Source organism: Cibotium barometz, chromosome 15 (genome assembly GCF_041138505.1).
Source record: "Cibotium barometz isolate CiBa-2024 chromosome 15, ASM4113850v1, whole genome shotgun sequence".
NCBI lineage: Eukaryota > Viridiplantae > Streptophyta > Polypodiopsida > Cyatheales > Cibotiaceae > Cibotium > Cibotium barometz.
In genome coordinates this window covers 48,817,993-48,841,886 of record NC_141060.1, presented here as the reverse complement: position 1 = coordinate 48,841,886, position 23,894 = coordinate 48,817,993, and the positions used below count along the sequence as shown (strand labels likewise).

Genomic DNA, 23,894 nt, shown 5'->3' with positions numbered 1-23,894 from the left:
AGCTAATGCAGATTAATAAAACTAATTACTCCAAGAAGAGACCTACTTCACAAAATGAGAACCAAGGATCTAGAAAAAAGGTCAGACTCCATTACTCCTAAAAATAGGTTATTTATAAACTTAAATTATATGGGTTTATATATAAATTATAGGTTTGATTTATATAGCTATATAAAGTCTATAAATAAGTAAAGTATAATTGTAAACTATAAACATGCTTTAAGTTATTATAGTTAACCTACATATTTAAATATAGCTTTAATCCTATTTAAATAAGCGCTTCACGGCCCATTGCTCGCCTCTCTCTCCCATCCGTCCAGTCAAGGGGCCATTCCCACATGTGCCACTTCTACAAACACTAGGGTCTTTTCACATTACAATTAAAAAAAGACCTAACGAGGCTTGAAAAAGGTAAGTTGAAGAAGTTATAAATATCTATGCCAAATAATGATCAAAACTAGGGCAATGTTCAGTCTCAATACCTGTTAACCTGAGGCTCTTGATCATCAATTAATACACACATAAGCATAAATTTGTTGGTGGTTCTAGATTTAGAAGGTGAGATGGGGCCACGTATCAACTTGACCCATGCCCAACACATGACCTCAAAAACATCATATTCGACACAAGTCTCACCTTATTGTTATAATTATTCCTATGCTTTACAAGGATTATCACAACCCTTTTTTGCAACCCTTGAGTTGGAATAAGTGCCTATAGGCACGGTGAGTTGGAATAAGTGCCTACGAGCATAAATCCCAAAAAAAAAATTAACCCTCGCCTTCTTAAACTTAAATCGGAGCTCCAGGTTCACTAAATCAATTATAGAAATCACCTTTTATAAAAAATTACCATAATTACGGTTTTTCCATAAGCCTATATGATGCATGCTTAACAAGGCTCAAATTGATAACTTGAGGTTAGAAATCACTATAATATCTTGCTCTTTTTTCCAAGTTCTCTCAGTTCTCTCAATAACTGATAGAAATAGCTTTAATTTTTTGCAACTCATACAACATCTAGTCCCGAGCTATGTCGGTCTGCTATGCGCGCACACGTGTGTATGGATGCATAAGGAGCATAGATGAGTCTAGTAGGAAACTATGGATTAGGCGTCAAGAGCCAGGGACCTCAATATTGATTTTGCACAGCCATTGCATGTTCAGAAGATAAAACAAGGTGATTTGTCAAGATAAATTCGTAATAATTGATCTTCATAATTTAAGTAAATCCAAGAGCAAAAAAAGAATTATATGAAATTATCTTTGCTCTTGATTTTTTATTTCAAAATTGTGTACATGATGGGATGGCCTAATCCCAAATGTATGGAGAAATGAAGAGATCTTTGGAAACTTTAAGATCTAGAAAATTACCAAAATTTTGTAACTTCAAATTTGGTATATGTTACCAAATTGAATGCTAATTTTATGTACCAACGCTAATTTTATAAAAATCTCGAATTTAGACTTATCCTCAACCTTATCGTGGCGAACGTATCTGGACGGCGCTCTCTCTCTGCGGACGGCTCTCTCTCTGCGGGTTCAGGTCTGGGCGGCTCTCTCTCCCTCTGCGGGGCGCACGTTCGTGGGCGGCTCTCCCTCCATCAACACAAGCTACACGGCTAAGGGGCGCACGTTTGTCTGTTTGTTGTGGGCGGCTCTCTCTGCAGCGTTTGCTGCTCTTACCTAGCATGGCCTGCTTCTCTCTGGGCGGCTCTCTCTCTGCAGCCACTCGCCCCTTCAGCAGCTCCACCTTGTTCTTACCTAGCAGCTACTCGCAGATATTTACCTCCAAATCAAAGGATGCCTAGCATTATGTACACCTGCCAGTGGGGTTATAATTTATCTAAGCTTATCCGTCCCTCCACAGCCATGCAATCTGGATTCTAGCAGGTATATGGGCGTCTCTTAAACTTTAATTTTTTTATTTTCTCTTTTGAATCAGACGATAAAAAAGATAGAGCATGTTACAGTAGTAGTTTCATTAGCAAGAGCATTGTAGGTCATAAAGGGCAATAAACAGGCCTTGGCCATAAATCTCTCATGCTTGGTTTTCTTTAGGCGTCTCTTATTGCTGTGAGTAGGCCCACTCTCCTACGCAGCATATACAAGACATTGCATAGTTGCAGGCCACATCTTCTACAGCAATGAGAGAGAGCAGCCAGCATATACTTGGATTTTCTCTTCTGAATCAGGTTTTTTCTCTTCAGCCATAATTTCTTGAGTTTTTGAATTCTTGCATGCTTTTATTTTCTACTCTATGTCAATGTGTATGATCTGATTTTTAATTGACATGTTTAAAACTTTAAATCTAATCATAGATAATGATTTAATATGCATTGAGACAAAAATATGTGTACCTTGTATCGTTGAATTCGATAATAGATGCGGTGATGTCCAAGTGCTAGTTGTCAATGACAAGATGGGAAAGTAGGTTTGTATTACATAAATGACATGGACGTCAAGGAAAACTTGAAAAATAGCAAGACCATTTTAAATTCTTTAAGGGCGGGATAATTTGAATTTAAAATTGGGCGGGATAATTTGAATGCTCTACCACATGGTAGAGCTGGAAAAATGCATTCTAGCTCTACCACATGGTAGAGCTGGAGTTGAAATGACTTAAACTAGTGCAAGATTACTTGAAATGAAAAACCATCTATCTAGTATCGTACCTCTATTCATAGCATAGCTTCTCCCCTCTCTCCTTGCTTGAAATTGTACTTTCCTGCTCTTACACTCTAAGCATGAGATCTATGAAAGAGAGCTCTCATAATAATGCAAGATGTAGCTCCTAATGCTCTTACTCTCTAATCATGAGACTATGCATGAGAACTCTTTTACTTTTTACATGAGATCTATCCATGGGAGCTTTTATAATAATGCAAGATATAGTTCTATGTATGAGAGCTCTTATAATAATTAATGCAAGATCTAACTCTATGCATGCAATCTCTATGTATGAGAGCTCTTAATGCAAGACTTAGCTCTATGCATGAGAGCTCTTTCACTCTATACATGAGATCTATCCATGGGAGCTCTTATAATAATGCAAGATATTATAGCTCTATGCATGAGATGTATGTAAGAGAGCTCTCATAATAATGCAAGATCTAACTCTATGCATGTGAGATCAATGTATGAGAGCTTTGAATGCAAGACCTAGCTCTATGCATGAGAGCTCTTTCACTCTATACATGAGATCTATCCATGGGAACTCTTATAATAATGCAAGATATAGCTCTATGCATGCGAGCTCTATGTATGAGAGATCTTAATGTAATACCTATCTCTATGAATGAACGCTCTAATGCAAGACCAAGCTCTATGCATGGGAGCTCTATGTATGAGAGCTCTTAATGTAAGACCTAGCTCTTTGCATGAGAGCTCTAGTGCAAGACCAAAATCTCTATAGCTCTCATGCATGATATGAGAGATCTATGCATATGAGAGCTATTAATGCATGAGAGATCTTACAATGCAAGAGGGATCTCACGCATGAGACCTCTTAGAATACAAGAGAGCTCGATGCATAAGATCTCATGTATGATAACTCTATATGCATGAGAGCTCATCGATATGCATAAGAGCTCTCATGCATGAGATATATATGCATGACAGCCCTCTATGCATGATAACCCTCTATGCATGAGATATATATGCACGACAGCCCTCTATGCATAGGAGCTCTCACAATGACTCGCACTTGATAATAGCTGATCTATATGCATTAGAGCTCTCTTTGCATGAGATTTGCGATCTATATGCATGGGATCTCTCACAATGAATCACACACAATGTTAGCTCTATATTTATGAGATCTATATGCATGGATCTCTCATGGAAGATATCCACGCTTGAGAGCTTTATGTAAGATCTCTCACAATGCATGAAAACTCTCTATGCACGAGAGCTCTCACACCTTGCGTAGATATATCCTAGATCTATATGCATGAGAGCCCTCTATGCATAATCGATAACACATGCATCACAGTAAATAAAAGTATGTAAATAATTCTCTATTGTGTTATTCTCTTGACCTCACGTCCTGACCATGCTTTGGTGTTAGGTCCTCACCACCTACCGAGTTGTGGTAAGCTCTAAACCCAATGCTCTCTTTTTTATGTTGCAACCCATCAGGGTGCTATGGGAGTTTTTTATAAGAGCATTAGATATCTCATGGCTGCAAGAGATCTCTATGCATAAGATCTCTTATTTTCATTTATTTGCATTGAGTGTATGAGCTCTCTTGCGCTGCATGATATCTCTATATGCATGTGAGTTCCCTATCCATGAGAGCTTGCATTTATTAAGAGCTCTTTTTGCATGAGAGCTGTCATTTGCATCTTTTTCGAAACCCGGATTCGGACAGTTAGAAGTTGAGGATCTGAGAGAACGGACCACACGGACTTGTGCTAGGGAAGTTGCTCTATGTCCACATCACTCCGTGCATGCATTTGGGCATAGCAATCACTTCTCCCAACGCGTCAAAGTTGGGTCCCAGCGCCATTCAACACACTTGTTTATCTCCTTGGTTCTCGTCATGGTCTCTTCTTGGAGTAATTGGTTTTGTTGATTTGCATGGTACACAGCTATTCTAGCTCTACCACATGGTAGAGCTAGACCTCAAATGCAATTCTAGCTCCACCACATGGTAGAGCTAGACCTCAAAGCAATCTACGATGTGGTCTAGGTTGGATACAGCTCTACCACGTGGTAGAGATAGATCAAATGCAATTCTAGCTTTTTGGTTCTTGTCATGTGAAGTAGAACTCATCTTGGAGTAATTGATTTTGTTGATGTGCATGGTACACAGCTAGATCGATGCATTCTAGCTCCACCACATGGTAGAGCTAGATTGGATGCAATTGTAGCTCCTTGGTTCTCGTCATGTGAAGTAGGTCTCTTCTTAGAGTAATTGGTTTTGTTGATCTGCATGGTACATAGCTAGTTCCGGGTTGCTTGCCACACATTTTTCCATGCATGATTCGAATTTCATGCCTCTTCGGTGCCGTTTGTGCCACGGTTGGAAATTTTTGCCATTTGGCACGCTCGTTCATCTTTTTCAAGAACCCGGATTCGAAAAGTTAAAAGTTGAGGATCTCGGATCCCATTAGAGAACGGACCACACGGACTTATGCTAGGGAAGTTGCTATATGTCCAAATCACTCCGTGCATGGGTTTGGGCATCGCAATCACTTCTCCCATCGCGTCAAGGTCCCTGGCGAAGACAGTGCAAAATCGCCATAACAGAGTTTTGGATCCGAAATGAGTCCGAATCACATCTGAACACAACAACAAAGATCCGGGTTGCTTGCCACACATTTGTCCATGCATGATTCGATTTTCATGCCTCTTCGGCGCCGTTTGGTCTACGGTTGGAAATTTTTGCCATTTGGCATGCTCGTGCATCTTTTTCGAGAACTCGGATTGGGACAGTTGGAAGTTGAGGATCTGGGACCCCATCAGAGAACCGACAACACGGATTTGTACTAGGGAAGTAGCTCTATGTCCACATCACTCCGTATATGGATTTGGGCATTGCAATCAGTTCTCCCAGCGCGTCGAAGTTGGGTCCCGGCGAAGATAGTGCAAAATCGCCATAACAGAGTTTCGGATCCGAAATGAGTCCGAATCGCATCTGAACACAACAAGAAAGATCCGGGTTGGTTGCCACACATTTTTCCATGCATGATTCGAATTTCATGCCTCTTCGGCGTCGTTTGGGCCAGGGTTGGAAATTTCCGCCATTTGGCACGCTCGTTCATCTTTTCTGAGAACCCGGATTCAAACAGTTAGAAGTTGAGGATCCGGGATCCATTCAGAGAACAGACCACACGGACTTGTGCTAGGGAAGTTGCTCTATGTCCACATCACTCCGTGCTTGGATTTGGGCATCGCAATCAGTTCTCTCAGCGCGTCAAAGTTAGGTCCCGACGAAGATAGTGCAAAATCGCCATAACAGAGTTTCGGATCCGAAATGAGTCCCAATCACATCTGAACACAAAAAGAAAGATCCGGGTTGCTTGCCACACATTTGTCCATGCATGATTCCATTTTCATGCCTCTTTAGCGCCGTTTGGGCCACGGTTGGAAATTTTTGCCATTAGGCACGCTCGTGCATCTTTTTCGAGAACCCGGATTCGGACAGTTAGAAGTTGAGGATTCGGGACCCCATCAGAGAACGGACCACACGGACTTGTGCTAGGAAAGTTGCTCTATGTCCACATTACTCCGTGCATGCATTTGGAGATCGCAATCAGTTCTCCCAGCGCGTCAAAGTTGGGTCCCGCGGCGAAGATAGTGCAAAATTGCCAAAACAGAGTTTCGGATCCGAAAAGAGTCCGAATCGCATCTGAACACAACAAGAATGATCCGGGTTGGTTGCCACACATTTGTCCATGCATGATTTGATTTTCATTCCTCTTTGGCGCCGTTTGGGCCCCTGTTGGAAATTTTCACCATTTGGCACGCTCGTGCATCTTTTTCGAGAACCCGGATTCGGACAGTTAGGAGTTGAGGATCCGGGACTTCATCAGAGAACGGACCACACGGACTTGTGCTCGAGAAGTTACTCTATGTCCACATCACTCCGTGCACGAATTTGGGCATCGCAATCACTTCTCCCAGCGCGTCAATGTTGGGTCCCAGCGCCATTCAACACACTTGTTTATCTCCTTGGTTCTCGTCATGGTCTCTTCTTGGAGTAATTGGTTTTGTTGATTTGCATGGTACACAGCTAGATCAATGCATTCTAGCTGTACCACATGGAAGAGCTAGACCTCAAAAGCAATTCTAGCTCCACCACATGGTAGAGCTAGACCTCAAAGCAATCTAGCTCTACGATGTGGTCTAGGTTGGATACAGCTCTACCACGTGGTAGAGCTAGATCAAATGCAGTTCTAGCTTCTTGGTTCTTGTCATGTGAAGTAGATCTCATCTTGGAGTAATTGATTTTGTTGATCTCCATGGTACACAGCTAGATCGATGCATTCTAGCTCCACCACATGGTAGAGCTAGATCTGATGCAATTGTAGCTCCTTGGTTCTCGTCATGTGAAGTAGGTCTCTTCTTAGAGTAATTGGTTTTGTTGATCTGCATGGTACACAGCTAGATCCGGGTTTCTTGCCACACATTTTTCCATGCATGATTCCATTTTCATGCCTCTTCGGCGCCGTTTGGACCACGGTTGGAAATTTCCGCCATTTGGCACGCTCATGCATCTTTTTCGAGAACCCGGATTCGGACAGTTAGAAGTTGAGGATCAGGGACCCCATCAGAGAAGGGACCACACGGACTTGTGCTAGGGAAGTTGCTCTATGTCCACATCACTCCGTGCATGGATTTGTGCATTGCAATCACTTCTTCCAGCGCGTCAAAGTTGGGTCCCGGTGAAGATAGTGCAAAATCGCCATAACAGAGTTTCGGATCCAAAATGAGTCCGAATCGCATCTGAACACAACAAGAAAGATCTGGGTTGGTTGCCACACATTTTTCCATGCATAATTCAAATTTCATGGCTCTTCGGCGCCGTTTGGGCCACGGTTGGAAAATTTTGCCCTTTGGCACGCTCGTTCATCTTTTTCGAGAACCCAGATTCGGACAGTTAGAAGTTGAGGATTCGGGACCCCATCAGAGAACGGACCACACGGACTTGTGCTAGGAAAGTTGCTCTATGTCCACATTACTCCGTGCATGCATTTGGAGATCGCAATCAGTTCTCCCAGCGCGTCAAAGTTGGGTCCCGGCGAAGATAGTGCTAAATCGCCAAAACAGAGTTTTGGATCCGAAAAGAGTCCGAATCGCATCTGAACACAACAAGAATGATCCGGGTTGGTTGCCACACATTTGTTCATGCATGATTTGATTTTCATTCCTCTTCGGCGCCGTTTGGGCCCCTGTTGGAAATTTTCACCATTTGGCACGCTCGTGCATCTTTTTCGAGAACCCGGATTCGGACAGTTAGGAGTTGAGGATCCGGGACTTCATCAGAGAACGGACCACACGGACTTGTGCTCGAGAAGTTACTCTATGTCCACATCACTCCGTGCACGTATTTGGGCATCGCAATCACTTCTTCCAGCGCGTCAAAGTTGGGTCCCAGCGCCATTCAACACACTTGTTTATCTCCTTGGTTCTCGTCATGGTCTCTTCTTGGAGTAATTGGTTTTGTTGATTTGCATGGTACACAGCTAGATCAATGCATTCTAGCTCTACCACATGGAAGAGCTAGACCTCAAAAGCAATTCTAGCTCCACCACATGGTAGAGCTAGACCTCAAAGCAATCTAGCTCTACGATGTGGTCTAGGTTGGATACAGCTCTACCACGTGGTAGAGCTAGATCAAATGCAGTTCTAGCTTCTTGGTTCTTGTCATGTGAAGTAGATCTCATCTTGGAGTAATTGATTTTGTTGATCTCCATGGTACACAGCTAGATCGATGCATTCTAGCTCCACCACATGGTAGAGCTAGATCTGATGCAATTGTAGCTCCTTGGTTCTCGTCATGTGAAGTAGGTCTCTTCTTAGAGTAATTGGTTTTGTTGATCTGCATGATACACAGCTAGATTCGGGTTTCTTGCCACACATTTTTCCATGCATGATTCCATTTTCATGCCTCTTCGGCGCCGTTTGGACCACGGTTGGAAATTTTCGCCATTTGGTACGCTCATGCATCTTTTTCGAGAACCCGGATTCGGACAGTTAGAAGTTGAGGATCAGGGACCCCATCAGAGAACGGACCACACGGACTTGTGCTAGGGAAGTTGCTCTATGTTCACATCACTCCGTGCATGGATTTGTGCATTGCAATTACTTCTTCCAGCGCGTCAAAGTTGGGTCCCGGCGAAGATAGTGCAAAATCGCCATAACAGAGTTTCGGATCCGAAATGAGTCCGAATCGCATTTGAACACAACAAGAAAGATCCGGGTTGGTTGCCACACATTTTTCCATGCATGATTCGAATTTCATGCCTCTTCGGCGCCGTTTGGGCCACGGTTGGAAATTTTTGCCCTTTGGCACGCTCGTTCATCTTTTTCGAGAACCCAGATTCGGACAGTTAGAAGTTGAGGATTCGGGACCCCATCAGAAAATGGACCACACGGACTTGTGCTAGGAAACTTGCTCTATGTCCACATTACTCCGTGCATGCATTTGGAGATCGCAATCACTTCTCCCAGCACGTCAAAGTTGGGTCCCGGCGAAGATAGTGCAAAATCGCCATAACAGAGTTTCGGATCCGAATAGAGTCCGAATGGCATCTAAACACAACAAGAATGATCCGGGTTGGTTGCCACACATTTTTCCATGCATGATTCGAATTTAATGCCTCTTTGGCGCCGTTTGGGCCAGGGTTGGAAATTTTCGCCATTTCGCATGCTCGTTCATCTTTTTCGATAACCCGGATTCGAACAGTTAGAAGTTGAGGACCCGGGACCCCATCAGAGAACGGTCCACACGGACTTGTGCTAGGGAAGTTGCTCTATGTCCACATCACTTCGTGCATGGATTTGTGCATCGCAATCACCTCTCCCAGCGCGTCAAAGTTGGGTCTCGACGAAGGTAGTGCAAAATCGCCATAACCGAGTTTCGGATCCGAAATGAGTCCGAATCGCATCTGAACCCAACAAGAAAGATCCGGGTTGGTTGCCACACATTTTTCCATGCATGATTCGAATTTCATGCCTCTTCGGCGCCGTTTGGGCCACGGTTGGAAATTTCTGCCATTTGGCATGCTTGTGCATCTTTTTCAAGAACCCGGATTCGAACAGTTAGAAGTTGAGGATCCGCGACCCCATCAGAGAACGGCCACACGAACTTGTGCTAGGGAAGTTGCTCTATGTCCACATCACTTCGTGCATGCATTTGGAGATCGCAATCACTTCTCCCAGCGCGTCAAAGTTGGGTCCGGGCGAAGATAGTGCAAAATGGCCATAACACAGTTTCGGATCCGAAATGAGTCCGAATCGCATCTGAACACAACAAGAAAGATCCGGGTTGGTTGCCACACATTTTTCCATGCATGATTCGAATTTCATGCCTCCTTGACGTCGTTTGGGCCAGGGTTGGAAATTTTTGCCATTTGGCACTAACGTTCATCTTTTCTGAGAACCCGGATTCGAATAGTTAGAAGTTGAGGATCTGGGACCCCATCAGAGAACGGACCACACGGACTTGTGCTAGGGAAGTTGCTCTATGTCCACATCACTCCGTGCTTGGATTTGGGCATCGCAATCAGTTCTCCCAGCGCGTCAAAGTTGGGTCCCGACGAAGATAGTGCAAAATCGCCATAACAAAGTATCGGATCCAAAATGAGTCCCAATCGCATCTGAACACAACAAGAAAGATCCGGGTTGCTTGCCACACATTTGTCCATGCATGATTCTATTTTCATGCCTCTTTAGCGCCGTTTGGGCCACAGTTGGAAATTTCCGCCATTAGGCACGCTCGTGCATCTTTTTCGAGAACCCGGATTCGGACAGTTAGAAGTTGAGGATTCGGGACCCCATCAGAGAACGGACCACACGGACTTGTGCTAGGAAAGTTCCTCTATGTCCACATCACTCCGTGCATGCATTTGGAGATCGCAATCACTTCTCCTAGCGTGTAAAAGTTGGGTCCCGGCGAAGATAGTGCAAAATCGCCAAAAGAGAGTTTCGGATCCGAAAAGAGTCTGAATCGCATCTGAACACCACAAGAATGATCCGGGTTGGTTGCCACACATTTTTCCATGCATGATTCGATTTTCATTCCTCTTCGGCGCCATTTGGGCCCCTGTTGGAAATTTTCACCATTTGGCACACTTGTGCATCTTTTTCGAGAACCCGGATTCGGACAGTTAGGAGTTGAGGATCCGGGACTTCATCAGAGAAAACGGACCACACGGACTTGTGCTCGGGAAGTTGCTCTATGTCCACATCACTCCGTGCACGAATTTGGGCATCGCAATCACTTCTCCCAGCGCGTCAAAGTTGGGTCCCAGCGCCATTCAACACACTTGTTTATCTCCTTGGTTCTCGTCATGGTCTCTTCTTGGAGTAATTGGTTTTGTTGATTTGCATGGTACACAGCTAGATCAATGCATTCTAGCTCTACCACATGGAAGAGCTAGACCTCAAAAGCAATTCTAGCTCCACCACATGGTAGAGCTAGACCTCAAAGCAATCTAGCTCTACGATGTGGTCTAGGTTGGATATAGCTCTACCACGTGGTAGAGCTAGATCAAATGCAATTCTAGCTTCTTGGTTCTTGTCATGTGAAGTAGATCTCATCTTGGAGTAATTGATTTTGTTGATCTCCATGGTACACAGCTAGATCGATGCATTCTAGCTCCACCACATGGTAGAGCTAGATCTGATGCAATTGTAGCTCCTTGGTTCTCGTCATGTGAAGTAGGTCTCTTCTTAGAGTAATTGGTTTTGTTGATCTGCATGGTACACAGCTAGATCCGGGTTTCTTGCCACACTTTTTTCCATGCATGATTCCATTTTCATGCCTCTTCGGCGCCGTTTGGGCCATGGTTGGAAATTTCCGCCATTTGGCACGCTCATGCATCTTTTTCGAGAACCCGGATTCGGACAGTTAGAAGTTGAGGATCAGGGACCCCATCAGAGAAGGGACCACACGGACTTGTGCTAGGGAAGTTGCTCTATGTCCACATCACTCCGTGCATGGATTTGTGCATTGCAATCACTTCTTCCAGCGCGTCAAAGTTGGGTCCCGGCGAAGATAGTGCAAAATCGCCATAACAGAGTTTCGGATCCGAAATGAGTCCGAATCGCATCTGAACACAACAACAAAGATCCAGGTTGGTTGCCACACATTTTCCCATGCATGATTCGAATTTCATGCCTCTTCGGCGCCGTTTGGGCCACGGTTGGAAATTTTCGCCCTTTGGCACGCTCGTTCATCTTTTTCGAGAACCCAGATTTGGACAGTTAGAAGTTGAGGATTCGGGATCCCATCAGAGAACGGACCACACGGACTTGTGCTCGGGAAGTTGCTCTATGTCCACATCACTCCGTGCATGCATTTGGAGATCGCAATTTGTTCTCTCAGCGCGTCAAAGTTGGGTCCCGGCGAAGATAGTGCAAAATCGCCATAACAGAGTTTCGGATCCGAAATGAGTCCCAATCGCATCTGAACATAACAAGAAAGATCCGGGTTGCTTGCCACACATTTGTCCAAGCATGATTTCATTTTCATGCCTCTTCGGCGCCGTTTGGGCCACGGTTGGAAATTTCTGCCATTAGGCACGCTCGTGCATCTTTTTCGAGAACCCGGATTCGGACAGTTAGAAGTTGAGGATTCGGGACCCCATCAGAGAACGGACCAGACAGACTTGTGCTAGGAAAGTTGCTCTATATCCACATTACTCCGTGCATACATTTGGAGATCGCAATCACTTCTCCCAGCGCGTCAAAGTTGGGTCCCGACGAAGATAGTGCAAAATCGCCAAAACAGAGTTTCGGATCCAAAAAGTGTCCGAATCGCATCTGAACACAACAAGAATGATCCGGGTTGGTTGCCACACATTTGTTCATGCATGATTCGATTTTCATTCCTCTTCGGCGCCGTTTGGGCCCCTGTTGGAAATTTTTGCCATTTGGCACGCTCATGCATCTTTTTCGAGAACCCAGATTCGGACAGTTAGAAGTTGAGGATCCGGGACCCCATCAGAGAACGGACCAAACGGACTTGTGCTAAGGAAGTTGCTCTATGTCCACATCACTCCGTGCATGAATTTGGGCATCGCAATCACTTCTCCCAGTGCGTCAAAGTTGGGTCCCAGCGCCATTCAACACACTTGTTTATCTCCTTGGTTCTCATCATGGTCTCTTCTTGGAGTAATTGGTTTTGTTGATTTGCATGGTACACAGCTAAATCAATGCATTCTAGCTCTACCACATGGAAGAGCTAGACCTCAAAAGCAATTCTAGCTCCACCACATGGTAGAGCTAGACCTCAAAGCAATCTAGCTCTACGATGTGGTCTAGGTTGGATACAGCTCTACCACGTGGTAGAGCTAGACCAAATGCAATTCTAGCTTCTTGGTTCTTGCCATGTGAAGTTGATCTCATCTTGGAGTAATTGATTTTGTTGATCTCCATGGTACACAGCTAGATCGATGCATTCTAGCTCCACCACATGGTAGAGCTAGATCTGATGCAATTGTAGCTCCTTGGTTCTCGTCATGTGAAGTAGGTCTCTTCTTAGAGTAATTGGTTTTGTTGATCTGCATGGTACACAGCTAGATTCAGGTTTCTTGCCACACATTTTTCCATGCATGATTCCATTCTCATGCCTCTCTGGCGTCGTTTGGGCCACGGTTGGAAATTTTCGCCATTTCGCACGCTCGTGCATCTTTTTCGAGAACCCGGATTCGGACAGTTAGAAGTTGAGGATCAGGGACCCCATCAGAGAACGGACCACACGGACTTGTGCTAGGGAAGTTGCTCTATGTCCAAAGTAATTGGTGGCCGCTCTTGCTTAGAACAAGAGTAGAACCCTCAATCCCTCAAGACAAAGGAAAGCTTACAACTCCATGTAAGCTAAATTTTTCTTTTTTTTAAATTTTAAATCTATTGTTTTCTTAATTTTCTTGTTTTATAGTTGATTAAAGTAAATTCTATTGCTATGCCTTGATGAATAGGCCACCTCCTTCTCTTCTTTACATTCCTGCCTTTCTTTATCCTAGAATGATTAACAAAAAAATTAATTAAACTTTTCTTTTTGCTTATTCTCTTGGAAATTAAGAATTGTGTAGATTAGAGTACTATACATCTAATTGGGGTTAATTTAAGTTAGAATTAGAATGATAAAATGAGAAATGGTCAGCCATACAAAGGAGGTTATGGTAAAATTTTTTATATTTTTGTGAAAAAGAGTGTTTTTATGTTATTCCAAAAGAGTAATTCCCCCTGTTTGTGCATTCTATAGAAAAATTTTAATTTGCTCCATGTATATGCATGGATACCACTGATATTAATTATTAAAATTAATTTCTTTGCATAGAAAGATGCAAAATGGATCTGGGACCCCATTAGGGAGGAACGGACCACATGGACTTGTGCTGGGAAAGTTGCTCTATGTCCACATCACTCCGTGCATGGATTTGTGCATCACAATCACTTCTCCCAGCGCATCAAAGTTAGGTCCCGACGAAGATAGTGCAAAATCACCATAACAGAGTTTCGGATCCGAAATGAGTTCGAATCGCATCTGAACACAACAAGAAAGATCCGGGTTGGTTGCCACACATTTTTCCATGCATGATTCCAATTTCATGCCTCTTCGGCGCCGTTTGGGCCACGGTTGGAAATTTCCGCCCTTTGGCACGCTCATTCATCTTTTTCGAGAACCCAGATTCGAACAGTTAGAAGTTGAGGATCCGGGACCCCATCAGAGAACGGACCAGACGGACTTGTGCTAGGGAAGCTGCTTTATGTCCACATTACTCCGTGCATGCATTTGGAGATCGCAATCACTTCTCCCAGCGCGTCAAAGTTGGGTCCCGACGAAGATAGTGCAAAATCGCCATAACAGAGTTTCGGATCCGAAAAGAGTCCGAATGGCATCTGAACACAACAAGAAAGTTCCGGGTTGCTTGCCACACATTTGTCCATGCATGATTCCATTTTCATGCCTCTTTAGCGCCGTTTGGGCCACGGTTGGAAATTTACGCCATTTGGCACGCTCGTGCATCTTTTTCGAGAACCCGGATTCAGACAGTTAGAAGTTGAGGATCCGGGACCCCATCAGAGAACGGACCACATGGACTTGTGCTAGGCAAGTTGCTCTATGTCCACATCACTCCGAGCATATTTGGAGATCGCAATCACTTCTCCCAGCGCGTCAAAGTTGGGTCCCACAACGAAGATAGTGCAAAATCGCCATAATAGAGTTTCGGATCGGAAATGAGTCCGAATCGCATCTGAATACAACAAGAAAGATCCAGGTTGCTTGCCACACATTTGTCCATGCATGATCCGATTTTCATGCCTCTCTCGGCGCCGTTTGGGCCACGGTGGGAAATTTTCACCATTTGGCACGCTCGTGCATCTTTTTCGAGAACCCAGATTTGGATAGTTAGAAGTTGAGGATCTGGGACCGCATCAAAGAACGGACCACACGGACTTGTGCTAGGGAAGTTGCTCTATGTCCACATCACTCGGTGCATGCATTTGGAGATCGCAATCACTTCTCCCAGCGCGTCAAATTTGGGTCCTGACAAAGATAGTGCAAAATCGCTATAACAGAGTTTCGGATCCGAAATGAGTCCCAATCGCATATGAACACAACAAGAAAGATCCGGGTTGCTCGCCACACATTTGTCCATGCATGATTCCATTTTCATGTCTCTTTAGCGCCGTTTGGGCCACGGTTGAAAATTTCCGCCATTAGGCACGCTTGTGCATCTTTTTCGAGAACCCGGATTCGGACAGTTAGAAGTTGAGCATCAGGGACCCCATCAGAGAACGGACCACACGGACTTGTGCTAGGGAAGTTGCTCTATGTCTAAAGTAATTGGTGGCCACTCTTGCTTAAAACAAGAGTAGAACCCTCAATCCCTCAAGACAAAGGAAAGCTTACAACTCCATGTAAGCTAAATTTTTCTTTTTTTTAAATTTTAAATCTATGGTTTTCTTGATTTTCTTGTTTTATAGTTGATTAAAGTAAATTCTAATGCTATGCCTTGATGAATAGGCCACCTCCTTGTCTTCTTTACATTCCACCCTTTCTTTATCCTAGAATGATTAACAAAAAAATTAATTAAACTTTTCTTTTTATTTATTCTCTTGTAAATTAAGAATTGTGTAGATTAGAGTACTATACATCTAATTGGGGTTAATTTAAGTTACAATTAGAATGATAAAAATGAGAAATGGTCAACCATACAAAGGAGGTTATGGCAAAATTTTTCATATTTTTGTGGAAAAGAAAGTTTGTTTTTATGTTATTCCCAAAGAGTAATTCACCCTGTTTGTGCATTCTATAGAAAAAATTTAATTTACTCCATGTACATATTCACCTATGAATATGCATGGATACCATTGATATTAATTATTAAATTTAATTTCTTTGCATAGAAAGATGCAAAATGGAGCTGGGACTCCATTAGAGAACAGACCACACGGACTTGTGCTAGGGAAGTTGCTCTATCTCCACATCACTCCGTGCACGGATTTGGGCATCGCAATCACTTCTCCCAGCGCGTCAAAGTTGGGTCCCGGCGAAGATAGTGCAAAATCGCCATAGCAGAGGTTCGGATCCGAAATGAGTCCGAATCGCATCTGAACACAACAAGAAAGATCCGGGTTGGTTGCCACACATTTGTCCATCATGCATGATTCGAATTTCATGCCTCTTTGGCGCTGTTTGGGCCCCTGTTGGAAATTTCCGCCATTTGGTACGCTCGTGCATCTTTTTTGAGAACCCGGATTCAGACAGTTAGAAGTTGAGGATCTATTACCCCATCAGAGAACGGACCACACGGACTTGTGCTAGGGAAGTTGCTCTATGTCCACATCACTCCGTGTACGGATTTGGGTAACGTAATCACTTCTCCCAGTGCGTCAAAGTTGGGTCCCAGCGCCATTCAACACACTTGTTTATCTCCTTGGTTCTCCTCATGGTCTCTTCTTGGAGTAATTGGTTTTGTTGATTTGCATGGTACACAGCTAGATCAATGCATAGCTCTACCACATGATGGTAGAGCTAGACCTCAAATGCAATTCTAGCTCCACCACATGGTAGAGCTAGACCTCAAAGCAGTCTAGCTCTACGATGTGGTCTAGGTTGGATACAGCTCCACCACGTGGTAGAGCTAGATCAAATGCAATTCTAGCTTCTTGGTTCTTGTCATGTGAAGTAGATCTCTTCTTGGAGTAATTGATTTTGTTGATCCGCATGGTACACAACCAGATTGATAAATTCTAGCTTCACCACATGATAGAGCTAGACCTCAAATTAATTCTAGCTCCACCACATGGTAGAGCTAGACCTTAAAGCATTCTTGCTCTAAAATTTGGTCTAGGTTGAATACAGCTCTACCGCGTGGTAGAGCTAGATCAAATGTAATTCTAGCTCCTTGGTTCTCGTCATGGTCTCTTCTTGGAGTAATTGGTTTTGTTAATTTGCATGGTACACAGCTAGATCAATGCATTCTAGCTCTACCACATGGTAGAGCTAGACCTCAAATGCAATTCTAGATCCACCACATGGTAGAGCTAGACCTCAAAGCATTCTAGCTCTACGATGTGGCCTAGGTAGAATACAGTCCTACCTCATGGTAGAGCTAGATCAAATACAATTCTAGCTCCTTGGATCTTGTCATGTGAAGTAGGTCTCTTCTTGGAGTAATTAGTTTTGTTGATGTGTATGGAACACAGCTACATCGATGCATTCTTGCTCTACCACAAAGCTTTCTACCTCTACGACTCTAGCTCCACCACATGGTAGAGCTAGACCTCAAAGCTTTCTACCTCTACGACTCTAGCTCCACCACATGGTAGAGCTAGACCTCAAATGCAATTCTAGCTCTACCACATGGTAGAACTAGACCTCAAAGCATCCTATCTCTACAATGTGGTTTAGGTAGAATACAGCTCTACCACAGTTACATTTAACCTCAGCCACTTACATTCAACCTCAGCCGGTTACATTCGTTGAAGTCTAGCTCTACCACATGGTAGAGCTAGAAGAATGCAATTCTAGCTCCACCACAGGGTAGAGCTGGACCTCAAAGCATTCTAGCTCTACGATGTGGTCTAGGTAGAATACATCTCTACCACGTGGTAGACCTAGATCAAATGCAATAATTCTAGCTCCTTGGTTATTATCATGTGAAGTAGGTCTCTTCTTGGAGTAATTGGTTTTGTTGATGTGTATGAAACACAGCTAGATCGATGCATTCTTGCTCTACCACATGGTAGAGCTAGACCTCAAAGCTTTCTACCTCTACGACTCTTGCTCCACCACATGGTAGAGCTAGACCTCAAAGCATTCTATCTCTACAATGTGGTTTAGGTAGAATACAGCTCTACCACAGTTACATTCAACCTCAGCCGTCAACCTCAGCCGGTTACAAGCAATTCTAGCTCCACCACATGGTAGAGCTAGACCTCAAAGCATTCTATCTCTACAATGTGGTTTAGGTAGAATATAGCTCTACCACAGTTACATTCAACCTCAGTCGGTTACAAGCAATTCTAGCTCCACCACATGGTAGAGCTAGACCTCAAAGCATTCTATCTCTACAATGTGGTTTAGGTAGAATACAGCTCTACCACAGTTACATTCAATTACAAGCAATTCTAGCTCCACCACATGGTAGAGCTAGACCTCAAAGCATTCTATCTCTACAATGTGGTTTAGGTAGAATACAGCTCTACCACAGTTACATTCAACCTCAGCCGGTTACATTCATTGAAGTCTAGCTCTACCACATGGTAGAGCTAGAAGAATGTATTTTAGCTCTACCACATGGTAGAGCTAGATTTCATAGCATTCTGGTCAATACATTAATTAATCTTGCTCTGCCACCTGGTAGAGATACTATCCATTGAAAAACCAGCACTAGAATACTTTGAAGTCCAGCTAGAATGCATTTATCTAGCTCTACCATGTGGTAGAGCAAGACTAATAAATGTATTCAGAGCTCCAAGATGGAGTAATTGAGATAGAATGCTTTGAGTTCTAGCTTTACCATGTGGTGGAGCTAGAATTGCACTTGAGGTCTAGCTCTACCATGTGGTGGAGCTAGAATCGTAGAGGTAGAAAGCTTTGAGGTCTAGCTCTACCACAGTTACATTCAATCTCAGCCAGTTACATTCTTTGAAGTCTAGCTCTACCACATGGTAGAGCTAGAAGAATTCATTCTAGCTCCACCACATGGTAGAGCTGGACCTCAAAGCATTCTAGCTCTACAATTCTAGCTCCACCACATGGTAGAGCTAGACCTCAAATGCAATTCTAACTCCACCACATTGTAGAGGTAGACCTCAAAGCATTCTACCTCAGCCGGTACATTCATTGAAGTCTAGCTCTACCACATGGTAGAGCTCGAAGAATGCATTCTAGCTCCATCACATGGTGGAGCTAGAAGAATGCATTTTAGCTCCACCACATGGTGGAGCTGGACCTCAAGCATTCTAGCTCTACGATGTGGTCTAGGTAGAATACAGCTCTACCACGTGGTAGAGATAGATCAAATGCAATTCTAGCTCCTTGATTCTTGTCATGAGAAGTAGGTCTCTTCTTGGAGTAATTGGTTTTGTTGATGTGTATGGAACACAGCTAGATCGATGCATTCTTGCTCTACCACATGGTAGATCTAGCCCTCAAAGCTTTCTACCACGTGGTAGAGCTAGATCAAATGCAATTCTAGCTCCTTGGTTTTGTTGATGTGTATGGAACACAGCTAGATCGATGCATTTTTGCTCTACCACATGGTAGAGCTAGACCTCAAAGCTTTCTACCTCTACGATTCTAGCTCCACCACATGGTAGAGCTAGACCTCAAATGCAATTCTAACTCCACCACATTGTAGAGGTAGACCTCAAAGCATTCTATCTCTACAATGTGGTTTAGGTAGAATACAGCTCTACCACAGTTACATTCAACCTCAGCCGGTTACATTCGTTGAAGTCTAGCTCTACCACATGGTAGAGCTAGACCTCAAATGCAATTCTAGCTCCACCACATGGTAGAGCTCGACCTTAAAGCATTCTAGCTCTACGATGTGGCCTAGGTAGAATACAGCTCTACCTCATGGTAGAGCTAGATCAAATGCAATTCTAGCTCCTTGGATCTTGTCATGTGAAGTAGGTCTCTTCTTGGAGTAATTGGTTTTGTTGATGTGTATGGAAAACAAGTAGATCAATGCATTCTGCTCTACCACGTGGTAGAGCTAGACCTCAAAGCTTTCTACCTCTACAACTCTAGCTCCACCACATGGTAGAGCTAGACCTCGAATGCAATTCTAGCTCCACCACATGGTATAGCTAGACCTCAAAGCATTCTATCTCTACAATGTGGTTTAGGTAGAATACTTTGAGGTAGAATAATGGGTGTATTTGGAAATCCATTTTACACCCTCCAATTCTAGAGTGAGCAACTAGAATTGATAATTGGTATCCAAACATGATTTCCTTTTAGATTACACCAATAAACATGTGTTAAGAGTGAGTGTTACAATTGTAAATTCTTTTAGTTTGAAAGATTGTTGAGTCAATGTTACTTTTTTTTCTTTTAGATCCCGAAATTGAGATAGTAGCACCAAGTGAAGTAGCTACGACAGAATGCCACAATCAAACTGTGGATGAGAGCTTCTCCCACACATTCAGTGATGTCCATCCAGAAGGTTTAAAGACAAATGCTCACAATGAGATTGGGGTACCTAAATCTCCAACAAATGAAGCAATGGGTGAGAGTTTCCAGCCTGAAGAAGAAGTACCAAGAAGTACCGACACTGCTATCTCCAAGAAATCAGTGTTGACAATTGTGTTGGACAACCTGAATGGTCTACTACTAAAACGTTGTCAACAACAACCATCTTCAATACATGAAACTATTCAAATGGATTCAAAACGATATATTGTACTAAGGCCAGGATGTATCCAATTCTTGAAGATTTTATTAAAAAATATTAATGTTGGGATCTGGTCAACAGGACAGAGAGTAATGTTCTTCAAATATTGAGAATATTACAAGACAGAGCAGGAGAGATATTGCCTTTTTTTATAGTTTGGGCTCAAGAGGTTTGCAAGAAGGATAAAAGTGGTAAAATAGCTAGACCTGATAATCCAACAGTTCAGGCAATGTTCAAGCCATTGTCAAAAATTGCTTCATGTTTTGATTGTGATGCTCGTAGAACGGTTCTTATTGATGACTCTCCATACAAGGGATGTGCTTCTCCTGATAATAATTGTATATATCCTGCAAAGTTTGATGAAGAAAGGATGGTCGACAATATTCTCATTGATGAGTTGCTCCCTTACTTATTGCAGCTTGATGAGAGTGAAGATGTGCGTGAGATCATTGGCTCTAATCGCTACGGACAACCTCCAGTATCCAATGAAAATGAATACAGAGGTGTGGTAGATTTTTGGAGAAAGCGCAATTTAAATTGGTCACAGAAGAAAATCTACACTGATAGGCTACCACTATTAGAGATTATACAAAAGTATGTCAACAATCAAGAGGTATTAGCAAGACAATATGAAAACAAAAGAGAAGAGATAATAGAAATTATGGCAAAAGAACGAGTCAGTATTGCTAGCATGAGGGGACCACAAGTGATTTCTCTAGTTAGAAAATTGGGTTCTACCACAACGCAGTTGAAGGCAGCCAATGCAAGGGCTTTCATAAACAAGGTGTTAAATGAGTACAATCTTCTCCAACGGGATAGAAATAACTAAGGTACTATCTAACGTAAATGATAATTATAACTAAATACATGATTTTATACAACAATTGTGTATTCACAATGAAGAAACTTAATTTATGATGGTTTCTTGCAGATTTATTTCAAGGATATTGTTCCAAGGAGTATTCACTTAAAGAAGCCATTTGTCACCAAGGATTGTATTTTTTTGGAGGAATTTTATCTTTTTGTAATCATGAATTGACAAGAAATTTTATCTTGTTTTTAAAGTAGTGGCAAATGTATTACTCTTCAAATAATTTTATAAATGTTGGAGTGCACTCTACTATAAGGGGCCTCCTAATTTGAAAATGTATGGAAGCTTGATCTTTGTCTTATGATTTTAATTCCTACATATATGGACTATGGTAGAGCTAGATCAGTGCCTTCTAGCTCCACCTCATGGTAGAGCTAGACTTCAAAGCATTCTACCTCCAAGACATGGTAGAGCTAGACTTGAAAGCGTTCTAGCTCTACCATATGGTAGAGCTAGATCAATGCATTCTAGCTCTTCCACGTCACCACACATGGTTGAGTTGGACTTCAAACCATTCTAGTTCTACCATGGGGTCTATCTAAAATATTTTGATACAGCTCTACCACGTGCTAGAGCTGGACTTCAAATAATATTTCTAATTTTGCCATGGGATCGAGCTAGAATACTTTGATATAGCTCTATCACATGGTAGAACTAGATTTAAAAATATTCTAGCCCTACCACATGGTTGAGCTAGAACAGTGCATTCTAGCTCTACCACGTGGTTGATCTAGATCAATGCATTCTAATTTCACCACATTCTGATACCTGCTAGCACATTTTGTCGCGTCTTTTTAGAATCAAATGGAAAGAGTCTTTGCATCTTGGGTCATTTTGTAATGCAACTAAAGTCAACATTTTAGAACAGTATATAGTTTAATGTTAGCGTGCATAGTCACATTTGTTTTGTAATTGTTTAAAATCTATCTTTGCATAAAAGTAGTTGTAACATGCCTTCCCCCACATGCACACCTTTATCATTAAGCATGCTCATTTTTTTCCAGGTCATGTGATTGATTCTAATTGGCAGAGGCGGCTTCTTTGTCACAGAGCATTAGTACGTCACATGTCCAAGAAAATCCAGAGTGTACGAAGACAGTTGGTTCAGCGCCGTCTTGACCGTCTACGGGAAATTGATGCAAGGTTGTGCTTTGTGCATCCCTCCGCCGAGGGGGTTATCATACTGACATGGTATTCGTCAAACCCAATATGCGTACCCCTACGCAAAGAGGATGATAGGAGGGCTATTATTCTAAACCTTAATGGTTTGTTGTGCCATGTTATCGAAACCCAATATGATGAGAAGGATCCTCCTTATAGCAACGAGTTGGTAAAATATCCAATTAACCAATATCGTTATGTCCTATGTCACAAGGATGCACATGAGTTCTTAGATTGGTGTATTCAATTCTTTTATGTTTTTATTTGGAGCGCATGTAGGAGAACTAAGCTCTCTGGAATAATTGACACAATATTTCCACAAGAAAAGCCCAAGTTTGCAGGTGTTCTCTCACAAGAGCATTGTTCAAAATCCACATGGGTTGTGCAGAATAGACAAGTTTTCTTTAAAAAGCTTGAGACCTTTTCGGGTCTCCATCCTTTGTACAACAAGAAAAATACATTGATAATTGATGATAGCTACTATAAGGTGTTTAAGAATGAACGAGGAACCTGGTTAATAGTCCAAGAATTATACCATCAACCTTCCAAGGAAAGGTATAGTTTTTTGACAGAAGATTTAAGAAATTGGTTGTTTTTATGGCTACAGAATGAAGATCGGCAAGAGTATACATGGGATAATGCCTTTGAAGAAAAACCTAACCAATTCTCAGATGATGTGATGAAGAAATGGCTTGAAGAAGAGAAATTGGAAGTAGAGAATAGGAAAAAGGCAGAGGTGTGGAAGCAATAGCAGGAGGCTGATGCTGAGGCGGCAGAGAGGCAGGAACAACTTGAAATTCAAAGAAAGCAAAGAGAGGAGGCTGAAGCTGAGGCAGAGAGGCAAGCAGAGAGTGAAAATCAAGCAAAGCAACAAGAGGAGGTATCATGAAAGTAATACACCACCATGAAGCTCATTTTGTTTGTCCCTAATATAATCAAATGTAGAGGATGCAAGAATTTTGGCCTTTTTTTAATGTAATAAAAAGCCATATATTGAAATATGATATTGTAATCAGGCCTCCTATGGAGCATACTGTTCAAATGTTTGCCTTTGCAAAGCATTGAACAAATTCTAGCACAAGCAATAAATTCATGTTAATTTACAATGTCTTATTATAATTGAGTCATAAATGGAGTGCATCCTTCTCTAAGGGGACTCCTTTTATCCTTTTATCTTTTGGTCAAAGTTTGCAAATTATTATTTTTTTAGTAAGAGTAGGTGAAGACTTTTAACTATCATTTTGACAAAGGTCATCCTACTGCAAGGAGACT

At 42.6% G+C, this 23,894-nt stretch overlaps 1 long non-coding RNA gene across 1 annotated transcript; it reads left to right on the top strand.

The window, feature by feature from the left end:
- The first annotated feature begins 1,529 nt into the window (after nucleotides 1-1,529).
- On the top strand, nucleotides 1,530-23,363 carry LOC147631400 (uncharacterized). Its single transcript, XR_015267474.1, has 3 exons — nucleotides 1,530-1,892; nucleotides 2,061-2,194; nucleotides 23,230-23,363. It is a non-coding gene; the product is annotated as an uncharacterized LOC147631400 (long non-coding RNA).
- The last annotated feature ends 531 nt before the right edge of the window (nucleotides 23,364-23,894 follow it).